The sequence below is a fragment of the Balaenoptera physalus genome (genome assembly GCF_965194825.1).
Source record: "Balaenoptera physalus genome assembly, chromosome: 16".
In the NCBI taxonomy this organism is placed as follows: domain Eukaryota; kingdom Metazoa; phylum Chordata; class Mammalia; order Artiodactyla; family Balaenopteridae; genus Balaenoptera; species Balaenoptera physalus.
Genome location: NC_138898.1, coordinates 29,267,380 through 29,290,065, shown reverse-complemented (window position 1 = coordinate 29,290,065; position 22,686 = coordinate 29,267,380). Strand labels below are relative to the sequence as shown.

Genomic DNA, 22,686 nt, shown 5'->3' with positions numbered 1-22,686 from the left:
CACTCCATGATAGTGCAAAAAAAAAAAAAAAAAATGCAGATGTCAACTTTCTTGAGGCTGTCATGAATGGCTAAAAGTGGCACATTTAGCTACATAATCCCAGAGAACATCAGAGGGAAGAATAATGTCAGAACCGGAGAGAGCCCTAAGAATCTGTGAGTAGCCCCTTCCTATCCTGTAAGGAATATGAGGCCCAGTGAGGTCAGATCCTGCTTAAGGTCACACAGCAAATCAGTTGTCTTGGCCTCCCATCCAGTAAATGGGCTCAGGGACCTGGGAGGTAAGATGCAGGTCTAGGCAAAGGCAGGCACACAGAAAAGGTGGACTTACAGAAGAGACCAGTTTTGTCTTACTCTGTCCAACTTGCATAGTCATCAGAGGGGATATTTCTTTCTTTTATTTTTTTTTTAATTAATTTATTTTATTTATTTTTGGCTGTGTTGGGTCTTCATTGCTGCGCACGGGCTTTCTCTAGTTGCGGCGAGCAGGGGCTACTCTTCGTTGCAGTACGCGGGCTTCTCATTGCAGTGGCTTCTCTTGTTGTGGAGCATGGGCTCTAGGCGTGCGAGCTCAGTAGTTGTGGTGCATGGGCTCTAGAGCGCAGGCTCAGTAGTTGTGGCCCACGGGCTTAGTTGCTCCACGGCATGTGGGATCTTCCCGGACCAGGGGTTGAACCCGTGTTCCCTGCATTGGCAGACGGATTCTTACCCACTGTGCCACCAGGCAAGTCCCAGAGGGGATATTTCTAATACACACATTTTTCAGGTTGTTTCCCTGTTTAAAAGCTTTCAGTGCCTTCCTATTGGACAGGATGAAGTCCAAACCCTTGTGGAATGGATAAAGTTCCTATTGGACAGGATGAAGTCCAAACCCTTGTGGAATGGATAAAGTTCAAGCTCACACAGGGCAGTGCAGGGCATGAACTTTGGAGTCAGAGAGACCTAGGTTCAAGTCTTGACTTTGTCACTTATTAGCTGTATAACCCTCAGTAAGTTACTAAATCACATGCTCAGCTTTCTCAGCTGCAAATCAGGATAACTATAGCAACTAGTTTCACATATTGGGGAGGATGAGATAAGAGAATACAAGTAAAAGTACTTAGCAGAGAGCTTGACTCATAGCATTCATTGCTACTAATATTACCATTAATTATTCTATCTATGGCATTCAAGACCCTCCATGATTTGGTCCTAGCCTACCTTTCCAGTCTTATGTTTTTTCCTGCTTCCCTCTCACGTTGTAGGAAGGGCTGTTACACCTCTTCAGCGTTAAGCTCTCTGTGCTTTCCATCTCGAAAGCCCTTTATTCTTCTGGCCTTTAAGACTCAGCTCAGGTGTGTCCTCCCCTGGGAAATATTTCCTGACTCCTAGTTGGTGTTATGGGCCTTTTTTGTGAAGAAAAAGTCAATCACAGAACTGACCCCAGAGGTTAAGAACAGGAGCTTGGAGTTTTCAGCAGCCTGAATCTGAGTCTCGATTCTGCCAGTTACTTGCTCTGTGCCTTGCAGCAGGCCTCTCTAAGCTCTGGTTCCTTATGGGTATAATTACAATGATCTCAGGACTTTTGTGAGATGATCTCTGTAAAGGGCCTAGCACAGGCTCTGGTGCATAGTAAGTACTGAACTATAGTACTTACCAGCTATCATTAAGTAGCTGTTATTTTAACAAAGAGTGAGCTGTTAAGTAACTAACTGTACTTGGTTGCACTTCACCCTGGGCTACTGCTTAACCTATAGGTTATATCTCATGAGCTTTTAAGTATAAAGCAAGTCTGTGCCTCTGTCCATTTTTCTGCCATCCATCCATCTTCTCACCATCCATTCATCTTTCAACTATCCAACTATTCATTCACCTACCATTCTTCCAGCCCCCATCTACCCATCCATCCACTCTACATCTATCTAGCCACCATCGGTCCTTTCATCTACCTACCGTCCCTCCATCTCTCCTCTACTTTCCATTCATGCACCACCCATCCACCTCTCCACAATCTACCCACCCTACACCATCTACCCACCCTTCCATCCTCTCCACCAGTATAGGATGAGCAACTATTATGCTTCAGAACTTGTGAAGAGGTAGAGAGAAATCAATGAAGACAGTGGGATGTCATAGAAACATTAGGAGCTTTGGCATCAGGTAGACCTGAATTCTACACCAGGCCAACTCCACGACCTCTAACATTATTTTCCTGTAAGAGTGTAGCAGGACACTTCTCAAAACACATTTGTCTGTAACAAACGTCCTTATGTTCACCTGAGCATCTCCCTGGGCTTGATTCTAGGCTGATTCCCAGCCAGAGATGAATTAGTTTCCATTCTTGCTCTGTGGAGCTCACTCCAATGCCTGTACTGCGTGCATGAGCATCAGTGCTACCTTGAAACATATTTTATAGAGGACTCCTTTTTAATTGTTTGCATTATTGTTTCGCTTCCCACTGCACTTTTCCCTCTCTCCCCCAATCTAGTGGTGGGATCCTTGAGAGCAGGGACAATTTTCTTGGCCCTTTGTATCTACCTCCATATCTAACACCACATGCAGCTCTCCCTGATTGCTTGTCTACCTCTGTCACCCCGAACGGTCGGTAATAACAATAATAATAATAGCTGTCATTTACTGAGGCCTTACTATGTACCAGGTTTTCCTCTTGCATTCATTATTTCATTTGAGCTTTACCACAATGTTATTAAGCAGGTACTTTTTCACTCCATTTTATTGATGAGGGAACTGAGGCTCAAAGAAGCAGAGTCACCGGCCCAAGATTACAAAGCTGCTAACTGGCAGAGCCAAGAGTGAATGCAGGCAGTCTGATGCCAGAGCCCATGCTTTTTCCCGTGACACTGCACCACCCCCTCTGCTATCAGAGGAACGGATATGACTATATTTATCCCACTTGCGTCAAAGGATGGTCTGAACACAATAAAATGAAATAGCTGGAGAGTGCTTTAAAAAAAAAAGCAGAAGTTAGGAGTTCAAAGGAAAACATTGCCATTAAACCTTGGGAATTTTCAGAAGTTATTTAATAGTGCAGGTTCCCTGACATTATCATCCGGTACCATCTCCCCTCTATTAATACCTCCCAAGGGAATGGTGTTGACGAGAAACTAGTGGTAATTGGGAGGAAATTACCTTCAAGATCTTCTGGAGAGAACCTTAAATCTCTGCCTTGCAGATAAAGCCAGTTTCTGAGAACTTCAGTTCTGATGCCTCATTTGATGAAATGACAGAGAAGTGAAAAACATCGATCTTTTGGGGATCTGGGATTCTGGAGACCTGGATCTGCAGCTTGTCAGTCTCCCCTTCTAGACCCAAGGGTCTCCTGGGGCCAGGGCTGGACTCTGTCCACTTCTGTAATTCTGGTTCATTGTAGGTATTCCAGATCGTGGTGGCAAAGGTTTCCCAGGAAGCACCCTGTGTAAGATGATGCTTATCCTTAAAGTAACCACTGTTGCTTGGAGGAAAGAGCTTTATCTGAACCTGGGTGGGTGGCTACCCCAGTGGCAATGGGGGAAGCACAGTTAGCCCAACTCAAACCACATTGAATGGGTTCCCAGATGAAAAGGGCTTTCTATTAATCGAAGGAGGTGAGGGAAGGGGCTCTACAGTTACAGGTGTCCACCAGTCAGGCACCCAAATTCAACAGTTGGAGCAAGACCTCCTTCTGCTCCACCACACAGCAGACAGCACAAACTGTGCCCACCTTATCTTGTGCTAACAGGAAAATAGCAGCACTCATTAGCTGGGTGATGACTTTCCTGTCAAATCAAGAGAAACTCAAGACAATGGAATTATGTATCCATTAAAGAGAACAAGGCAGATGATAATGACAGTTAACATTTACTATGTCAGCAACTCTGATACGCACTTTGCAGGCATCATCTCATTTAATTCAACAGGCTCATGAGGTAGGTTCTATTATTATCACCCTTTGACAGAGAAGGTGCTTGGAAAAGTTGAGTCACCTTCCCAAATGGACTGTGTAGATCAGACTCCAGAGCCAACTCCCTTAACAACCAGCTTTTTATTTTGAAAAATTTCAAGGCTACTGAAGACTGGCAAGAAAAGTACAATGAACCCCCATACGTCCTTTACCCAGTTTCACCAATTGCTAACATTTTGCCATATTTGCACTACATTCAGGAAATTCGACATTAATACATTCATTAATACATTCTATACATTATATATTCAAATTTACATTCTATATTCAAATTTCTCCAACTGTCCCCCAAAGTTCCTTTTTAGCTAGTGTCTTTCCAATCTAGAATTCCCCTACATTTAGTTGTCAAATCTCTTTAGTTGCCTTCAATCTAGAACAGTTCATTTCCCCCCTCCCATAATATTGATCCTTTTGAAGAGTCTAGGAGACTATCTCACATTCTGGATTTGTCTGTCTCCTTCTGGTTAGATTCAAGATGTATGTTTTTAGTGGGAATGACTTGGAAGTAATGTTGCGTCCTTGTTAGTGCATCACATAAAAAGACATGTGGTATCAGAATGGCCCTCATTCATGATGTCAAATTTGACCTTTTGGTTAAAGCAATGTTCATCAGATTAATCATTGTACAGGAACCCCCTCCCTCTGTAAATAACTAACCTGTGCAGTGATACTTGGAGACTCTGTGACTAACCTACTCTTCATATACATGAAAACTTCATATATAAGTCTATTGCACATAAAGACTTATGTGTACAGACATGGGCTGTGTCCATAATACATTATTAGATTAAGAAAGCAAGTGGCAGAACAGTGTGGGTAATTACAACCTTCCCTCCTTTGTAAGTGATTAGACATGTAAATAATGCATAGGAGAAAGGTGTTGATTGGGAAGGGCCTGATTGGTTGGGCTGTTTATTTGTGAGACGCCTCAGCTGTGAGTACCTGTGGGCCTTTTCTCTTGGGTTCCTCATTTTTCCCAGAGTAGAAACCTTCCAGTTGCCTGCCTGCTGGAGTAAACTCCTGACTCTCAGAGTAGAGAGGAGAATGAGGCCTCGGCCTTCAGATTATACCTCTTTCTTAACTCAGCCTCTTCCTGATTTCTGGATGGAACCCCCCAAGGCCAGAGTCTCTTGCTTCAAGCCTGAAAGACACCCTCTAATCTGCCTGACTAGGGGTCCTCGCCAAGAGGTCTAATCACTTCTTTTACGGACTTTTTACAAACTTGCCATTTCCTGCCCTATCTGTACCCTATCTTAAGAGGCCCATGACGCCTCCAATTCCTGAGCCTTTGGGGGAATCCAGAGCATAAATTTGATGGCTTTTCTGCTTCTCCACTGCCTTGCACAGGGTTCAGCTTTCTTAGGTTGGCTGAGTCAGTCACCATTTGCCCATTTGTTGCATAACGTCTATGTTTTATTGCTATTCTCTTCTCCCTCATTCTCTCCACTCTGTGGGCTGCCTCTTTTATCTCTTTACTTTAATTGTAGTGGGAATTTGGAAGGGTGCAGAGGAAGCGCATGTGCTTCATTGGTTATGCTTAACCCCAAGTCTATGCCTTATATAGTTCTGTATGGTTTCAATTTTTTATTTTTTTCTTTTGCTTTTTTTTGTTTCAATTTTTTAAAATGAGACTTTATTTTGTAAAACAAACTAAAATGTTATATACATAATATTAACATTTAGTGTATATGTGTGTGTGTGTGTGTGTATATATATACACTTTTTTTTAAAAGACACATACGAGAGGCATAATAGTCAGAAGACTTGTGATTTCAAGTGAGAGAAATTCAACTCGAATCATTTTAAGTAAAAGGGAGGATTTATTGGCTAACATAACTGAAATCTCCAAGGTGAGGGCCTGGGAACTCTACAAGCACTGATGATGTCGTCAGGAAGCTTTCTTTCCATCTTTGAATTTCTCTTCTGTCTTTGATTTCTTGTTACAGCCTTTCTCCACTGCTCTCCATCTGCATATTTTTCCACCTGCAAAACGGGGCTGTCAGGAAACATGAGTGATGGAAAGGGCTGCAAATTAATGCATTCAGCAAACATAGAAGGTTTCTGAAATCCTAACCAGTAATAAGCATAATTGCTTTTCAGAAATCTACACAAAGCCCCCGCCCCCAAGAACAGTCACACAATAAGGCAGTGGAGAATTTTCAGCTCTGCATCAGGAACTGCCTGCCCTGAGAAAATGGGAAGGATCTGGGTGGATGAGTCAGTCGTCAGCCTTGGTACAGGCTGATCCCTGCCCAGGCCCCAGGGAGCTGTGCCCCACTTGAGGGCTGCTCCAGGCTCCTTGTTCTCAAGGCTGGGCGTTGGGAGTGCTGGAGGAACCGGTCTCAAGGTCACGTTTTCCTACCTTTCATGCTGACGTGGCTGTGTGTCTGTGCCGGAACTCTCCAGCTTTTACAGGCTGAGTGCTGTTCTGCAGGTTGAAGGATGGGATAGGGTCTATTTGTGCAGCAGATACTGGGAGAATGGGAGAATGTGGTACCGTCAGTGAGAAGCACAGGGAGCAGCAGGAGGGAAGGCACTGGAGCAGGAAGACGTGCTGCAAGTTCAGGGTCAGTAGGTAGTTCGTGTTGCCGTGGCAGCATCTTTTAGAGTTTCTGAGAGGGTGTGAGGGTAGGACAGCAAACAAATTATTGTATTTCTTTTAGCCTCGGTTTTCTCACCTATAAAATGAGGCAGCATTAGCCCCTGTCCTTATAGATGTTAAAAGCCTGGAAGAATATTTTTCTTTTCATTTTTTCTCCTGTTTTTTGTATGGAAATAAATACTTCGATAAGTCCGTGGAGGATGACAGACACATACTTGCCCTTATCAAGGCATGTTTAAACCACCTAAGGAGGTTCCTATATGCTGCTGTACAGACAGGGAGAGGAATGTATTCTGCTCCTGAGAGGGACAGAGAAAACAAGAACCCGTGAGGTTGCCCAGAAGGTGCGCAGTAAGCCTCTTGCCTGCTTCCTGCGGCTCCCAAGTCTTTATTCATGTTGACGAAACTTAAAAGTGCCCTGTGTGAGTAAAGCTCTTGGACAAACAAGTGAAGAAGCAGAGTAGATAAGGGGATGAAACAAAGACTTTCCTGCAGGGGTTTCCCTGGTGGCGCCGTGGTTAAGAATTCGCCCGCCAATTCAAGGGACATGGGTTTCAGCCCTGGTCCCGGAAGATCCCATATGCCGCGGAGCAACTAAGCCCGTGCACCATAGACCCTAGTGGATGTGGTTATATACGATGTCTGAGGAGGCTAGACATGATGGTCACTGGAGAGTGATGGGCACAAGGCTTGATCCTAGTAAATGCTCTATGACAGAAGCTGTGATTATTTCAATTATCATTACAATCAGTGGTCTTGTTACTCCCCACTGCCTCTCAGGGATTGGGGGGCTCTGACTCTGATAGGCATTTTGCTTCTCTACCAGGAAATGCAATTTATACAGGAGGAATTGAAATTCATTGAGCCTCACTAGCAATAAAAGAAATGCATATACACACTAATATGTGTAAAATGGATAACTAATAAGAACCTGCTGTATAAAAAAATAAATAAAATAAAATTCAAAAATTCAAAAAAAAATAAAATAAATGCAAATTAAAACCACAAAATACCATTTTGTCTGTTTGGCAAAGATTTTGTTGCTAAGGTGTTAGTACCCAGCAGGGGTATGGGTGGGGGGGTGGGTGGAAATCAGCAATCTTAAATCTTGTAGGTGGAAGTATAAGTTGTTACAACATTTCGTGAAGAAAATTTGATGAAAAAGCATCAGGAGCATTAAAAACATGCATGTCCTTTGACTTAGCAATTCCTCATCTAGAAATAATATTTAGTGGATGTTTGCAAAGATTTAGTTAAAAGGCATATTGTGTTGATTGTTGCAGTGAAAAATTGGAAATATCTAAATGTTCAACAACAGGGAACTTAATTAAATAATGGTGCATCCACTCATAGCGCTACAAAGCAATCATTCTAAATGATGTTATTGGAAGCACATTCATAGGCCTGAATATAAAGTGAATCAGAAAAAAAGCAGGGAACAAAACTGCATATGGGTTATAATGCCTGTGGTGGACATGAGCTTCTTGTCTCCCCAGGATATTCTTAGGCAGGACACTCATTAGAGGGTGCCCTGGGCTCATGACTCAAGCTGGGCCAAGGAAGGTCATCCCCAGGATGATGATAAATCTCTCAGAAGAGAAGCAACTCTCTTTCTACAGACATAAAGACTGAGGACCATTCATGCCAACAGCTATAGCGTTGCTTTTGCCACCATGTGGGAGAATCAAGAAGAACCTGAGAAGTAACCAACTAAGAGAAAGTATAACCAAGAGGTGTAGTAAAACTGATCCTGGTTACACTCATCAAGCCTCTGGAGCCACCTTCTCCTGAAGTTAGCTCTATGGGATTTTCAACTCTATAAGCCACTACATTCCTTTTATTGCTTACATGTGTTTAAAGTGGATTTCTCTCACTTTTAAAGAAAAGAGTCTTGACTTAAAACTAATCCAGGACTTCCCTGGTGGCACAGTAGTTAAGAATCCGCCTGCCAATGCAGGGGACACAGGTTCAAGCCCTTTTCCGGGAAGATCCCACATGCCGCGGAGCAACTAAGCCCGTGTGCCACAACTACTGAGCCTGCGCTCTAGAGCCCACAAGCCACAACTACTGAGCCTGCGTGCCACAACTACTGAAGCCCATGCCCCTAGAACCCATGCTCCACCACAAAAGAAGCCACCGCAATGAGAAGCCCGAGCACCACAAGGAAAAGTAGCCCCTGCTCACCGCAGCTAGAGAAAGCCTGTGCATAGCAATGAAGACCCAGTGCAGCCAAATAAATAAATAAAATAAAATTATTAAAAAAAAAACTAATCCAGTGTTATAAAATCAATAAAAAAAAAAATATCCGCGAAGGTAACCACCAAGATGTTGATTGTGATCTTCTCTGGGTGAGCAGGGTTGTGTTTTTGCTTATTGTCTTCTTTTACTTGAATATTGTGGTAGTTTTTAGATATGCCTGCAAATTCTTTGATACCCTTGCCAGCAAAAGACGGGGTCTGTGTTCGCTCCCATTGAATCCGGAGTGACCCTAGTGACTGAATGCCCATTGGAGTGTGGTGGAAGTGATGCTATGTGACTTCCAATGCTGGGTCAGAAAAGGCCATAAAGTTTTGGTCTAGTTTTTTAGGACACAAGCCTTGGTGCCTTGAGCTTCCATGTAAAAATTCTGAGGCAGCCATGCTATGAGGAAGCCCAGGCCGCGTGGACAGTCCATATATATGTGTTCCAGCCCCAGCTGAGGTTCCAGCTTACAGCCAGCATCAAAGGCCAGACATGTAAGTCCAGTTACCTCTAGATAATTCTGCCCCAGCAATCAAGTCAATCCCAACATTTGGTCTTCCCAGTTGAGGGTCCATGGTGGAGCAAATACATGCCATCCCCACTGTGCCTTTTCCAAATTCTTGACCCACAGAATGTGGGTGCTTAATAAAATTGTTATTTTAAGCTACTAAATTTTGGAATGGTTCATTACACAGCAATAGATAGTTGAAATATAGATATTTTCTGATTTTCTGTAATGATCAAGGGTTGTTTTATGTTAAAAAAAAGATGGAAAAGGTTACTCTTAAAATTTGCAGGCATAGAAAAAAATTCACAGCACCATCTGGGAACAGAAATTTGTCTTTCATCTACCTGTTCCTCCAGGTTAAGGGTGACAGACATCACTTGACTCCATATTCTACTGCTCGCTATGGTGGTGGAGGGGGTGGCAATATGACTGAATCAATCCTGGAGTCTTCGTGACCCCTGATACCCTGAATTATTGAATTCTTAGAAGCAGCTGTCTTATCTAATACGTTAAAAACAATTTCAGCCTAGTTGCAAATGTTGACAACTCTTTGAAAAACAGTTTGGATGCAGTGTAGTACATGAGTTAAGATGCTTTTTAAAGTAAGCTTGAAAATAAAAACAAACAACAAAAAGTCCAATTTAAAGTGGCTTAGACAAGAAAGGGAATTTATTGACTTACATAGCTCAAAACCTGAGTGGTAAGTTTCAGGTGAGGCTTAATCCAGCAGCAATGTGACCACCTCAGTTTCTTTTTCTGAATTTCTAAAATTCAGTGGATCTGAGTCTGGTTGGTCTTGATGGGCCTGGCTTTCATCATGTGATCATCCCTGAATCCATCACTGTGTGTGGCAGTTGGTGGGTGGAGGCAGTAGGTTATCCTGATTGGATTAAACTAGAGATTTACTCAGGGGATTGAGGGTTGGGTCAATCCCATCTAAACTCTATGAGTGACACATTCTGGGTCTTATTAGGAAGGGGGAAGAGAAAAGTGTGAAGTGAGACACATATGCCTATAACAAGAGACACATGACTCTTTATGCCCCTGTTCCAGTAGCCCTACTTCTAGGGAAATATTCTAAAACACAAGAAAAGGCATATTTATAGAGATGTTCACTGTTATTTTTAAGAGTAGAAAGCCAGAAGCATCCTCAATGTTCGGTCATTCATTTCTTCCACAGGTACTATAGCTCTTTTACAATGGGTAGGCCTTTGTACTAGACTCGAGAGACACATGCCTATAATAAGACACAATATGGATGTAACACTCAAGGTTCAGAGAGGAAGAGATAGTAAATGCGCAACTTCACCAAGGTAATAAGTGTGAATACTGTAGACACAAAGTGTGCTGTGGGAGTTCAGAGGAGATGCACCCAACTAAGAGTTATGGAATGACAGCAGGAAGTCTTCCTGGAGGAAGTGAGACTGAAAAGACCAGTGAGAGTTAACCACTCAAGGGGAGTGGAAATGGTTATGGGTAGTGGCAGGGGTGGAGGTGGGGTGGGGATTAAGAAAAATACCAATGCCTGGGTCCTACCCTCACAGGTTTGGTTTCTGTTGGACTGGGGAGGGACCTGGAGAGCCCTGTCATTGTGGAAAAGAATAAGCTGGGACTTCCCTGGTGGCACAGTGGTTAAGAATCCGCTTGCCAATGCAGGGGACATGGGTTCGAGCCCTGGTCCGGGAAGATCCCACATGCCGCGGAGCAACTAAGCCCATGCACCACAACTAATGAGCCTGTGCTCTAGAGCCTGCGAGCCACAACTACTGAGCCCACGTGCCACAACTACTGAAGCCTGCGTGTCTAGAGCCCGTGTTCCACAACAAGAGAAGCCACCGCAATGAGAAGCTCGCGCACCACAAAGAAGAGTAGTCCCCGCTCGCTGCAAGTAGAGAAAAGCCTGCACGCAGCAACGAAGACCCAACGCAGCCAAAAATAAATAAATAAATAAATTTATTAAAAAAAAAAAAAAAAGAATAAGCTGATAAGCTCCTTGGGTTGGATGGAACATGAGACCCTCCAGACCATGGCTTAGTGTCAGGAGGTGAGTGCTATGGTGTGGACAGTGAGACAAGGAGAGGAGTACATTCTGGTTCTGAAGTGAATTAGGCATGGTGATGGGGTGGGGTGCTGCCGGCTGTTTGTGCATCCTCCCTCCCTCTCTCCCTCCTTCCTCCTGGAGTGCCTATGCGGTCAGGCAGTTCCCAGCTACCGCCCAGCCCTTCAGGACCCCTCCCCTCCCTGTGAACTCAAGTTAGATTGTTCATCTGATTACTATTGTTACGAATCTTTTCTTCAACATAAGAGAAGAGCATGGATTCAATCCATAAACACTATGCAGCACTGTACCTCTTATATACAAAATACCTGGCACTCAACAGTAACTAAGGATCAAGGAAGCAGTTTCCCTCTGTCCTTAAGGTTGGGCCAGGGGGATCATCACAGTTAAGAAAAGGGTACCAGGAGGGTGCTAAAGGAATTCTGGGGTGGATCTGTGACCCTCTGGATCTGGGTTTGTTTTCTGAGTTCAAGGCCTGATTCCACCAGTTAGTAGAAGTGTGACCTTGGTCAAGTCTTTATGTCACACTTTTTTTCATCTGAAAAATGGGGGGAGTGTGGGAAGGGGAATAATAATATCTCTCTGTAGTAGTAGTAGTAGTAGTAGTAGTAGTAGTAGTAGTAGTAGTTGTGAGTTACTACATATAAGTGCTTTTTGTCCCTGGCACATAATGAACACTGAAAAAGCTTTAGTTATGACGATAATGACGATGATTCTTGAGTGTTTACTCTGTGCCAGGCTTTACATTCATTGTCTTATTCCAGACTCACACAAACTCCAGAAGACAGAATATATATATATATATATATATATATATATATATATATATATATACCCACAGAGGTGAGAGCTTGGGCTCAGAGACTTTAAATAACTTGCCAAGGTCATGCAGCAAGTACATGACGAGGCTGGTATTTGAATCTCCATCTATTTGATTTCAGAATCTAAATCCTTAACCACCCACTATCCTTCTTCCTGTCAGTCAGCAGCCCCACCAGACTTTGAATAACATGGGGGCGAAAAGCACGTCTTATTAACTTTCATACCCTCCAACACCCCACTCCCATTCCCCAGTGCTCCTCCCAGAGTCAGTATCAGGAAATGTTTGCTGAATGAATCGTTGCTCTCTCCTCCCACTCCTGGCACTCCCAGTCCTTCAAGGGCCTTCATCTCCACATCCTTGAACCAGCTTTGACTAAACACAAAAGAAGGAGTGATGAAAAAAAGTCTTTCTCACCAAGGATACAATTAATCAGAATGCTTCAGTTGCGCACATATCTCTGTATAATTACATATACTTGTATCTATATAAAGAGTAGCACTCACAAAGTTTGCTGGCTCAGTGATGCGGTTGAATGGGAGACTGAGAGTATGATTCATGGCTCAGGTCAAATTTAACTCTAACCTGTTTGTGCAAGACAGATTTACTTCCAGAGCCCTTTCTGCTGCATAATTGCCTTGAGTCCACCTTCTCCCCAGGGAGAGGATATATTCACATCAGCCCACAGCCTCTTGCTGCCGCACACCCAAGTCAGATCTGGATTCTTTTGGCTACTTTCCCAGCAGTGTGGGCCCAGGTAAGATCCAACCAGGCAGTCTTTGCCAGCAAAGGAAGGAGGAGTAATCAAAAGCTGTAGCAGGAGGCAGCCTGCCAGGAAACCTGGGAATATGACATGAGAAGCCTCAGGGATAGTGGTCTAGAGAATGCCTCTCATCCGTCCATCCATCCATCCATCCATCCATCCATCCATCCATCCATCGCATCTGGCTACTCATCTATAAGATCTACCCATCTATCTGTTTATTCATTCATCCATCCATTACATTCATCCATCCATTATATCCACCTATCCATCACATTCATTTATCTATCCCTTCAGGCATAAAATGCTTACTGAGCACCTACTCTGTGCCAGACACTGTGCTGAAGACTGGGGATAAATAGCGTGAACGAGTCAGATACTTTGCCTTCATGGAGCTTACATTCTAGCATGAGTTCAGACAATAAACAGATAATCATGCCAATATCTTTTTAGTCATAGGCTCCAAGAAGTGCTATAGAAAAGGGGTAGGTGGTGTTAAGAGATCCTGGGGGATCTCGGAAACTTGACCTGGGAGCCGCTGAATGGAGCAAAGTGACCTGAGTGCAACAAGGTGGGGAGAGTGACAGAAGACTGGATTAGGGAGGCATTGAGAAGCTGGATCACGCAGTGTCTTGGAAAGATTCCAGTTTTCCCAGTGGTTCCATTTTCTCTGAAGAAATGGGAGTTTCATAGCTTTTCTTAACAGAAAGATTGTGAACTGTGGTAGAAAAGCACAGAGCTAAGCTGAACTCTTGGCTTTTCCATTCTACAGATGTATGACCTCAGGTTAGGCAAGCCATTTAACTTCCCTGAACCTCAGATTTTTCTCCTCTTTCTTCCTTTGTTCAATATTTTTAGAGCACCTATTATGTGTCAGGTGATCTTCTGGACACTGGTGGTATTCCAATGACCAAAACAGAACAAACTCACTGAGTTGTTATAAAGATTAAATGAGATAATGCATATAAAACATTTGGTACCATGCCTAGTCTATTGTATGTGCTTATTAGATGGTGGATGTTTGATTTTTATTTAAAATTAATCAAGGAACACTTTCTTAATGTTGTTCAGTATATCAGGAGCCCCAAGTAAATAGCGGATAGAATTTTCCCCTTCAGTCCAAGCATCCCCATTCTCCTTTTCTACCAACTCAGAAACCTGAGAGGCGTCCTTCATTCCTCTCTCTTTCTCATAACTGAGAGCCAGTCAGTCACCAAGTTCTGCCCTTCCTGTCTTCTATATAGCTCAGATGTATCTGCTCACCTCCAGGCCCCATTCACTGACATAGTTTGGGGCTCTTAAACTCATACCTGTCTGACAGACATTGTTAATTGCTTATCCAACATATACGTTTCTTCCTTCTTCCATTCTAAAAACATCATGATTTTGTTTGCATCTATAATGTGTATAATCTCAGATTACTCACTTTCTGAGCCTCTTTTGCACTTAGAAGACACGGTTCTGACCAAGGAGATGAAAGCAAAAGTCTCCTGGAGGTAAAAGAAATAGAAGTAGAGCCTTATATCTGTCCTGAGTTTTTCTTTTTTTGAACATGGATGTGATGTTTGGAGCTGTGGGAGCCATCTTGGACCATGAAGTGACAACCATGAAGATAAAAGCCAATGTAATAGAACAAAAAGACAAATAAACAAAAACCGCCTGGATCCTTGGTGAAATATTTAACAGCAGTAACTGCTGACCTTTGATTTTCTTGTGAGAAGAATAAACCCTTCTTTTGTGTAAGCCACCATTATTTGGATTTTCTGTTACTTAGAGTCAAATGGATTCCTAATTGTCTACCTATTTTATTATAACAGCCTCCCAACTCGCCTCCTCCAGGTTTAGCTCTCTAATTCATCCTCTGCATGGCAGCCACAGGTATGTTGTGAAATATACAAATCTGATCACTCCTGTGCTGAAAACTTTTCAAAGTTTTCCCATCACCTACAATAGTCCCTGGGCATTGTGCTATTTTCTGGCTAATAAGGATTTTCAGAGAGCATCTCAGCATCTTGATCAGCTTTTTTTTTTTTTTTCCTGATGAATATTGAGATATTAATCATTCAACTCATGTGACACTGGTGTTATTGCAATAGTGTTTCAAATAAAAGTATAATTTAACTTTACCTGAATTTAAAGAAAAAAAAGAAACTGAAGTGAAATTGAAATAACTGCTGATTTTAGAGTAATTTTTCTTCACCCAAGGCATATTATTTCTTAATGATCACTCTAAGGGAATTATTAGAGAGATATAACAATTATATTTATTTATTTATTTAGGCTGCATTCGGTCTTCATTGCTGCGTGCAGGCTTTCTCTAGTGTGGCAATCGGGGGCTACTCTTTGTTGTGGTGCGCGGGCTTCTCATTGCGGTGGCTTCTCGTTGAGGAGTGTGGGCTGTACGCACACGGGCTTCAGTAGTTGTGGCTCGTGGGCTCTAGAGCGCAAGCTCAGTAGTTGTGGTGCATGGGTTTAGTTGCTCTGTGGCATGTGGGATCTTCCCGGACCAGGGCTTGAACCTGTGTCCCCCTGCATTGGCAGGCAGATTCTTAACCACTGCGCCACCAGGGAAGTCCAGATGTAACAATTAAATGCAATGTGGGATCCTGGATTGGATTCTGAACCAGAAAAAGGACATCAGTGGGAAAATTGGTGATATTTTAATAAAGTCTGTAGTTCCATTAGTAGTGTTATATCAGTGCTGATTTAATGGTTTTGATCATTGTACTGGGGTCATGTAAACTAATGAAGGGCATACCACATTCTCTGTATTATTGTTTTCAACGTTTCTGTAATTCTAAAATTGTTTCAAAATAAAAAGCTTTAAAAAATCACTTTAAGGTTAAGAAAAAAATTATAAAACACGAGATTAGTTTTTAGTTATGTTTTTATTCTAGAGAGTATGGAATTACTCCCTGTTATGAAACATGATGGCATTAGCACCCTTATAATTCTTTTGATTTTCTCTTTCCAAACTTGCAAATTTTTGTTATTTTTATATTGTCAAGATTTAGAACGTTGATGTCTTTTTTGGCAATCAATCATAATTATTACTGGAGCTGTTTAATCTTAATTACATGTTTAAATAATTCTGTGCTCACCACTTGTTCTTTTGTTTCCTGAATTTTTTATTTTGATTTATCTCTTTGTTGGCTGGATTTCATAAATAAGTACTATTTTCAAGAATGTCTTATTGCTCCTGTGTTTCCTGGACTCACATTGATAATGTCCATGTGTTGCCATTTCATTCATACAAATGAACACGGCTGGGTATAAAATTATGGGGTTTTGGTTTGGAATTTTGTAGGCATTGCTCTACAGTTTTCTGTCATTGAGGTTTTAACAAATTTAGATAGAATGGCAATGACTTTTTTGATATATTGTTTTATGACATTTAATACATGTAATTTTTATATGACCACAACCAGATTCAGAATACAGAACAGTTCCATCATCCCTCCCAAGTTTCCTCATGCTGCACCTTTATAGACAAACCTTCCCTCAAAACCAGAAACGCCTGACAACCACGGATCTCTTCTTTGTCCCTGTAATTTTGCCACATAGATGTCACATAAATGAGATGATACAGTATGTAACCTTCTGATGCTGACTTTTTTCATTCAGCATAATGCTTCTGAAATACATCCGTATTGTTATGTGTATCAACAGTTCCGTCCTTTTTATTGCCTAGTGGTAGTATGATCCACAGTTTGCTTATCAGTCACTGAGGGACAGCGTGGCTGTACCATTTCCTTCCCACCAATAATGTATGAGAGTTCCAGTTGCTCTGAATCTTCGTCAGTAGTTAGTATTGTTGGGTTTTTCCTTCCTTCATTGTAGCTATTCTAATAGGTGTATAATGGTATCTCAATACAGTTTTAATTTGAATTTCCATAGGGGCTATTGATGTTGGGCATCTTTTCATATGCTTATTTACTATTCATAGATCTTTTCTGGTAAAGTAGCTGTTAAAATATCTGGCCTATGTTTTTGTCTTCTTATTGTTGAATTTTGAGAGTTCTTTGTACATTTTGAATACAAGTCCTTTACAAAATATATGTTTTGCAATATTTTCTCCCCATATGTAGTTTGGTTTTTCATTCTCTTGCCAGAGCAAACATTTAAAATTTTCATGAAGTCCAATTTATCAGTAATTTTTTTTAACATCTTTATTGGAGTATAATTGTTTTACAATGGTGTGCTAGTTTCTGCTTTTTAACAAACTGAATCAGCTATACATATACATATGTCCCCATATCCACTCCCTCTTGCAACTCCCTCCCAACCTCCTTATCCCACCCCTCTGGGTGGTCACAAAGCACCGACCTGGTCTTCCTGAGCTATGCGGCTGCTTCCCACTAGCTATTTTACATTTGGTAGTGTATATATGTCCATGCCACTCTCTCACTTTGTCCCAGCTTACCCTTCTCACTCCCCGTGTCCTCAAGTCCTTTCTCTACATCTATGTCTTTATTCCTGTCCTGCCCTTAGGTTTTTCAGAACCTTTTTTTTTTTTTTTTTAGATTCCATATATATGTGTTAGCATATGGTATTTGTTTTTCTCTTTCTGACTTACTTCACCCTGTATGACAGACTCTAGGTTCATCCACCTCACTACAAATAACTCAATTTCGTTTCTTTTTATGGCTGAGTAATATTCCATTGCATATATGTGCCACATCTTCTTTATCCATTCATCTGTCAATGGACACTTAGGTTGCTTCCATGTCCTGGCTATTGTAAATAGAGCTGCAATTAATATTGTGGTACATGACTCTTTTTGAATTATGGTTTTCTCAGGGTATATGCCCAGTAGTGGGATTGCTGGGTCCTATGGTAGTTCTATTTTTAGTTTTTTAAGGAACCTCCATACTGTTCTCCATAGTGGCTGTATCAATTTACATTCCCACCAACAGTGCAAGAAGATTCCCTTTTCTCCGCACCCTCTCCAGTATTTATTGTTGGTAGATTTTTTGATGATGGCCATTCTGACTGGTGTGAGGTGATACATCACTGTAGTTTTGATTTGCATTTCTCTAATGATTAGTGATGTTGAGCATTCTTTCGTGTGTTTGTTGATAATCTGTACATCTTCTTTGGAGAAATGTCTGTTAGGGTCTTCTGCCCATTTTTGGATTGGGTTTTTTTTTTTTTGATATTGAGCTGCATGAGCTGCTTGTAAATTTTGGAGATTAATCCTTTGTCAGTTGCTTCATTTGCAAATATTTTCTCCCATTCTGAGAGTTGTCTTTTCGCCTTGTTTATGTTTTCCTTTGCTGTGCAAAAGCTTTTAAGTTTCATTAGGTTCCATTTGTTTATTTTTGTTTTTATTTCCATTTCCCTAGGAGGTGGGTCAAAAAGGATCTTGCTGTGATTTATGTCATAGAGTGTTCTGCCTATGTTTTCCTCTAAGAGTTTTATAGTGTCTGACCTTACATTTAGGTCTTTAATCCATTTTGAGTTTATTTTTGTGTATGGTGTTGGTGTTAGGGAGTGTTCTAATTTCATTCTTTTACATGTAGCTGTCCAGTTTTACCAGCACCATTTATTGAAGAGGCTGTCTTTTCTCCATTGTATATTCTTGCCTCCTTTATCAAAAATTAGGTGACTATATGTGCATGGGTTTATCTCTGGGCTTTCTATCCTTATCAGTAATTTTTAATGGATCATGCTTTTGGTGTCATATAAATGAACACTTTGCTTAACTGAAGATCATGAACATTTCTCTTATGTTTTCTTTTCTTTTTATTTTTAATAAATTTATTTATTTATTTTTGGCTGTGTTGGGTCTTTGTTGCTGGGCACGGGCTTTCTCCAGTTGCGGCGAGCGAGGGCTACTCTTCATTGCAGTGCACGGGCTTCTCATCACAGTGGCTTCTCTTGTTGCAGAGCATGCGCTCTAGGCATGCAGGCTTCAGTAGTTGTGGCATGTGGGCTCAGAGGTTGTGGCTCGTAGGCTCTAGAGTGCAGGCTCCGTAGTTGTGGTGCATGGGCCTAGTTGTTCCGCGGTATGTGGGATGTTCCTGGACCAGGGCTCAAACCCGTGTGCCCTGCATTGGCAAGCTGACTCTTAACCACTGTGCCACCAGGGAAACCCCTCTTATGTTTTCTTTTAAATGTTTTTATGTTTTACATTCTTCTGTGATCATTTTGGGTTAATTTTTGTATAAGATGTGAGGTACAAGTTGAGGTTTATTTATTTTTATTTATTTATTTATTTATTATTATTTATTTTTGGCTGCGTTGGGTCTTCATTGCTGTATGCAGGCTTTCTCTAGTTGCGTATTTATTTATTTTTGCATGTGAATGTCCAATTGTTCCAACACTATTTGTTGAAAAGACTATCTGTTCTCCACTGAACTGCTTTTGTAATGTTGTTGAAAAGCAATTGACCATATTTATGTGGCTCCCTCTTCTATACTCTCTATTCTGTTCTATTGATCTATGTGTCTGTGCTTTTGTTAATACCACTATATCTTTATTACTGTAGCTTTATAATAAATGTTAAAATTGGGTGACGTGAGCCCTCCAACATGGTCTTCTTCATCAAAATTGTTTTTACTATTCTAGTTCTTTTGCATACTCATATAAATTTTAAAATCATCTTGTCTTTATCTACAGAAAAATTCCTGCTGCAGTTAGTTTGGGGATAATTGATAACTATGTTGTCTTTTAATCAGTGAACATGGTATATCTTTCCATTTATTTAGGTCTTCAGTGTTTTGGAATTTTCAGCATACAGATCCCATACATGTTTTGTTGGTTTATGCCTAAATATTTTACTTTTTAAGGATTTATTGTAAATAGTACTATTTTTAAAACTTCAGTTTCTAGTCGTTTATTGGTAGTATATAGAAATATGATTAATAATAATCTACATATTGACCTTATATTTTGTGACCTTGCCAAACTCACCCATTAGTTCTAGAAGCTTTTTCTTTTTGTATATTCTTTGGAATTTTCTATATAGATAATCCTATTGTCTGTGAATAGTGATAGTTTTATTCCTTCCTTTCCAATTTATATGCCTTTTATTTCTTTTACTTGCTTTTTTTCAAAGGCTAGGACTTACAGTACAATGTTGAATAGGAATAGTGACAATGGACCTTCTTGCCTTGTTCCCAGTCTCAGGGAAAGCATTTAATCTTTCACCATTATGACATTTGCTGTAGTTTTTTGTAGGTACCCTTTATCAAGTTAAGGAAGCTCCCTTCTAATCTTAGTTTGCTGAGAGCCTTAAAAAAGTCACAAGTGGATTTTGGGTGTGGCTTAAGTACTTTTTCTGCATTAGTTAATATGATCGGGTGGTTTTCTTCTTTACTATGGTAATATTGTGGATTACATTGATTTTCAAATGTTGAATGAACATTGTACTCCCAAGATAAACCTCACTTGGTGAAGATCTACTATGTGGTTGCGTGCCTGTGTGTGTGTACACATATATTATATATAGATGTATATATGTGATTTGCTAATAGTTTTTGAAACCATATGAGCCTGGAGTCATATTGTTCAGAATGTTTTTAACTACTTATTTGATTTCTTAGACATAAGAGTATTAAGGTCATCTATTTCTTCTTGGGTGAGTTTTGGTAGTTTGTGGCTTCCAAGAAATTGGTCCATTTCAACTAAGTTGTTGAATTTAAGTGTATAGAGTTGTTCATAGTATTTTCTTATTATCCATTTATGCCTGTGGGGTTGGTAGTGATATTCTCCGCTTCACTCTGGATATTGTTAATTGTCTCCACCCTTTTATTCTTTGTTAGTCTGGCTAGAGATTTATCAATTTTATTGCTATTTTTACAGAAGCATCTTTTGGTTTGATCAATTTTCTCTATTTTTCTTATTTTCAATTTCATTGATTTCTGGCCTTAATTATTATATTATTATATCCATCCTTATTTTTTATTATTCTTTATTTTTATTTCTATCTTTATTATTTCCTTCCCTCTGATTGCTTTGGGTTTATTTTGCTCCTCTTTTTTTCTCTGGTTTCTTAAGGTGGAATCTTAGATTGTTGGCTTGACACCTTTTTTTTTCACATATATGTATTTAATAATATACAGTTTCCCCCTAAACACTGTTTTAGTTATATCTCATAAATTTTGAGATGTATTTTCATTTTCCTTCATTTCAAAATTTTCTAATTTCCCTTGAGACTTCCTCTTTGACCAATGGATTATTTAGCAGTTATTTTTGTTTGTTTTTTTTTTTGGTCGTGCCACACGGCTTGTGATTGAACCTGGGTGGTGAGAGCACAGAGTCCTAACCACTGTGAAACAGCAGGGAAGGGGGCAGGGCACAACCTTTGAAAGAATGACATAGCCCGAGGACATGACATAAACTGGTTAGAACCAAATGGGTCCAAGATGGCGGACAATTCGACTTCCACCAGACCTTGAGCCTCAGTATACACCCCCCCTCACTTTAACACATCAGCAAGCTAAATGCCACACCCACAGGCACCATAACAGTTCCAAGGCCAACCATAAGGATCAAAGAGTGGGTGGTGGCCCAATTCCTGGAAATCCCCACCCCTTCCTGAAATAGCTGGAATACTCCTCCCACTCATTAGCCTATGAAATTACACACCCCTATAAAAACTGACAACCCCATACGCTGGTGCCTTTCTCACCTTCTGAGATGGCCCACACTCTGTCTGTGGAGTGTGTTTCTCTCTGTATAAATCCACTTCTTACCCATCACTTTGTCTCTCACTGAATTCTTTCTGCGATGAGACATCAAGAAACTGAGCTTCATTAAGTCCTGAAACCAGGTGTGTGACCTTTTGAATACTTTTTAGTGTTCCATTTAAATTTTTCCATTTTTATTTTACTATGTCTCTTTGTATTGGGTTTTTAGTGGTTGTTCTAGGGATTACAATATACATACAAACTTTTAACAGTTTGCTAGAATCAAGACGATGTGGTGATTGATTCAATGTGGGGGTGGGGAAAGGAAGGAGTTAAGTATGACACTGAAGTTTCTGGATTAGGTAACTTGGTATAAGGTGATGTCATTCACTACCAGGGTGAATTTAAATGGAGGAGAAGATCTAGGGGAAGTGAGTATTGTTTGGAACATGTAGAGTCTGGGATACTTGTGAAACATTCAAGTGGAGATGTCAGAAGGCAATCTGTCACATGGGTCTAAAGTTAAGAGAAGGGTCTTGGGCTTAAGGATAGATTTGGAAGTCTTCAGTTGTACTTGGCATCTGTTGTTTTTGCCACTCAACATTTGTTTACTTCTGGCAACCCATCCCCAACTCTGGACCTCATGAGAGGCATTAACCCACTTTCAACTCTACAAGTGGGCCTTGGGTAAACTCAACTAATTATCGTTCCCTTCCTCCTGGCCACAGGGATTGGTTCAGGGTTAGATTTGTAACTGAATTTAGCCAATGAGAATGAGGTCCATCCAATACTTCTGTCCCATCATCTTGGGGAGACACACTTTCTTTCTAATTGGAGTCTCTCTAATAGGAAGTAAGATCTGAAGATGTTGCTGCCATCTTCCTTCCCTGAAGAAAGCAACCCGAAAATATGTCAGCAAGGGAGGAAGCAGGACTGAGGGATGTTGGGAATGAGTGGGTCCAGGGGAAATTAAGCCCCTGGGCGATCTGTTCTCAGTCTCTGGACTTTTCAGTCGTGTGAACCAATACTTTCCACAGTTCCTAGATTATGTTTGATCAGGCTTTCTACATCTTTCAAATGAGAGTTCTGACTGATGCATGAGCGTCTAGTGGGTATAGAAG

At 41.0% G+C, this 22,686-nt stretch overlaps 1 protein-coding gene across 3 annotated transcripts in view; it reads left to right on the top strand.

Annotated features, from left to right (window-relative positions):
- PDYN (prodynorphin) overlaps nucleotides 1-22,686 on the top strand; it is a 106,299-nt gene that overhangs the window by 55,335 nt on the left and 28,278 nt on the right. The window contains exon 1 of one of the 3 annotated variants that reach the window (XM_082428549.1): nucleotides 7,588-12,926. The exons of the other annotated variants lie outside the window; for them this stretch is intronic. The gene's annotated coding sequence lies outside the window, so the exon portion shown is untranslated. Of the gene's footprint in view, nucleotides 1-7,587; nucleotides 12,927-22,686 lie in introns of those variants that run through there. 3 annotated transcript variants of the gene reach the window in all.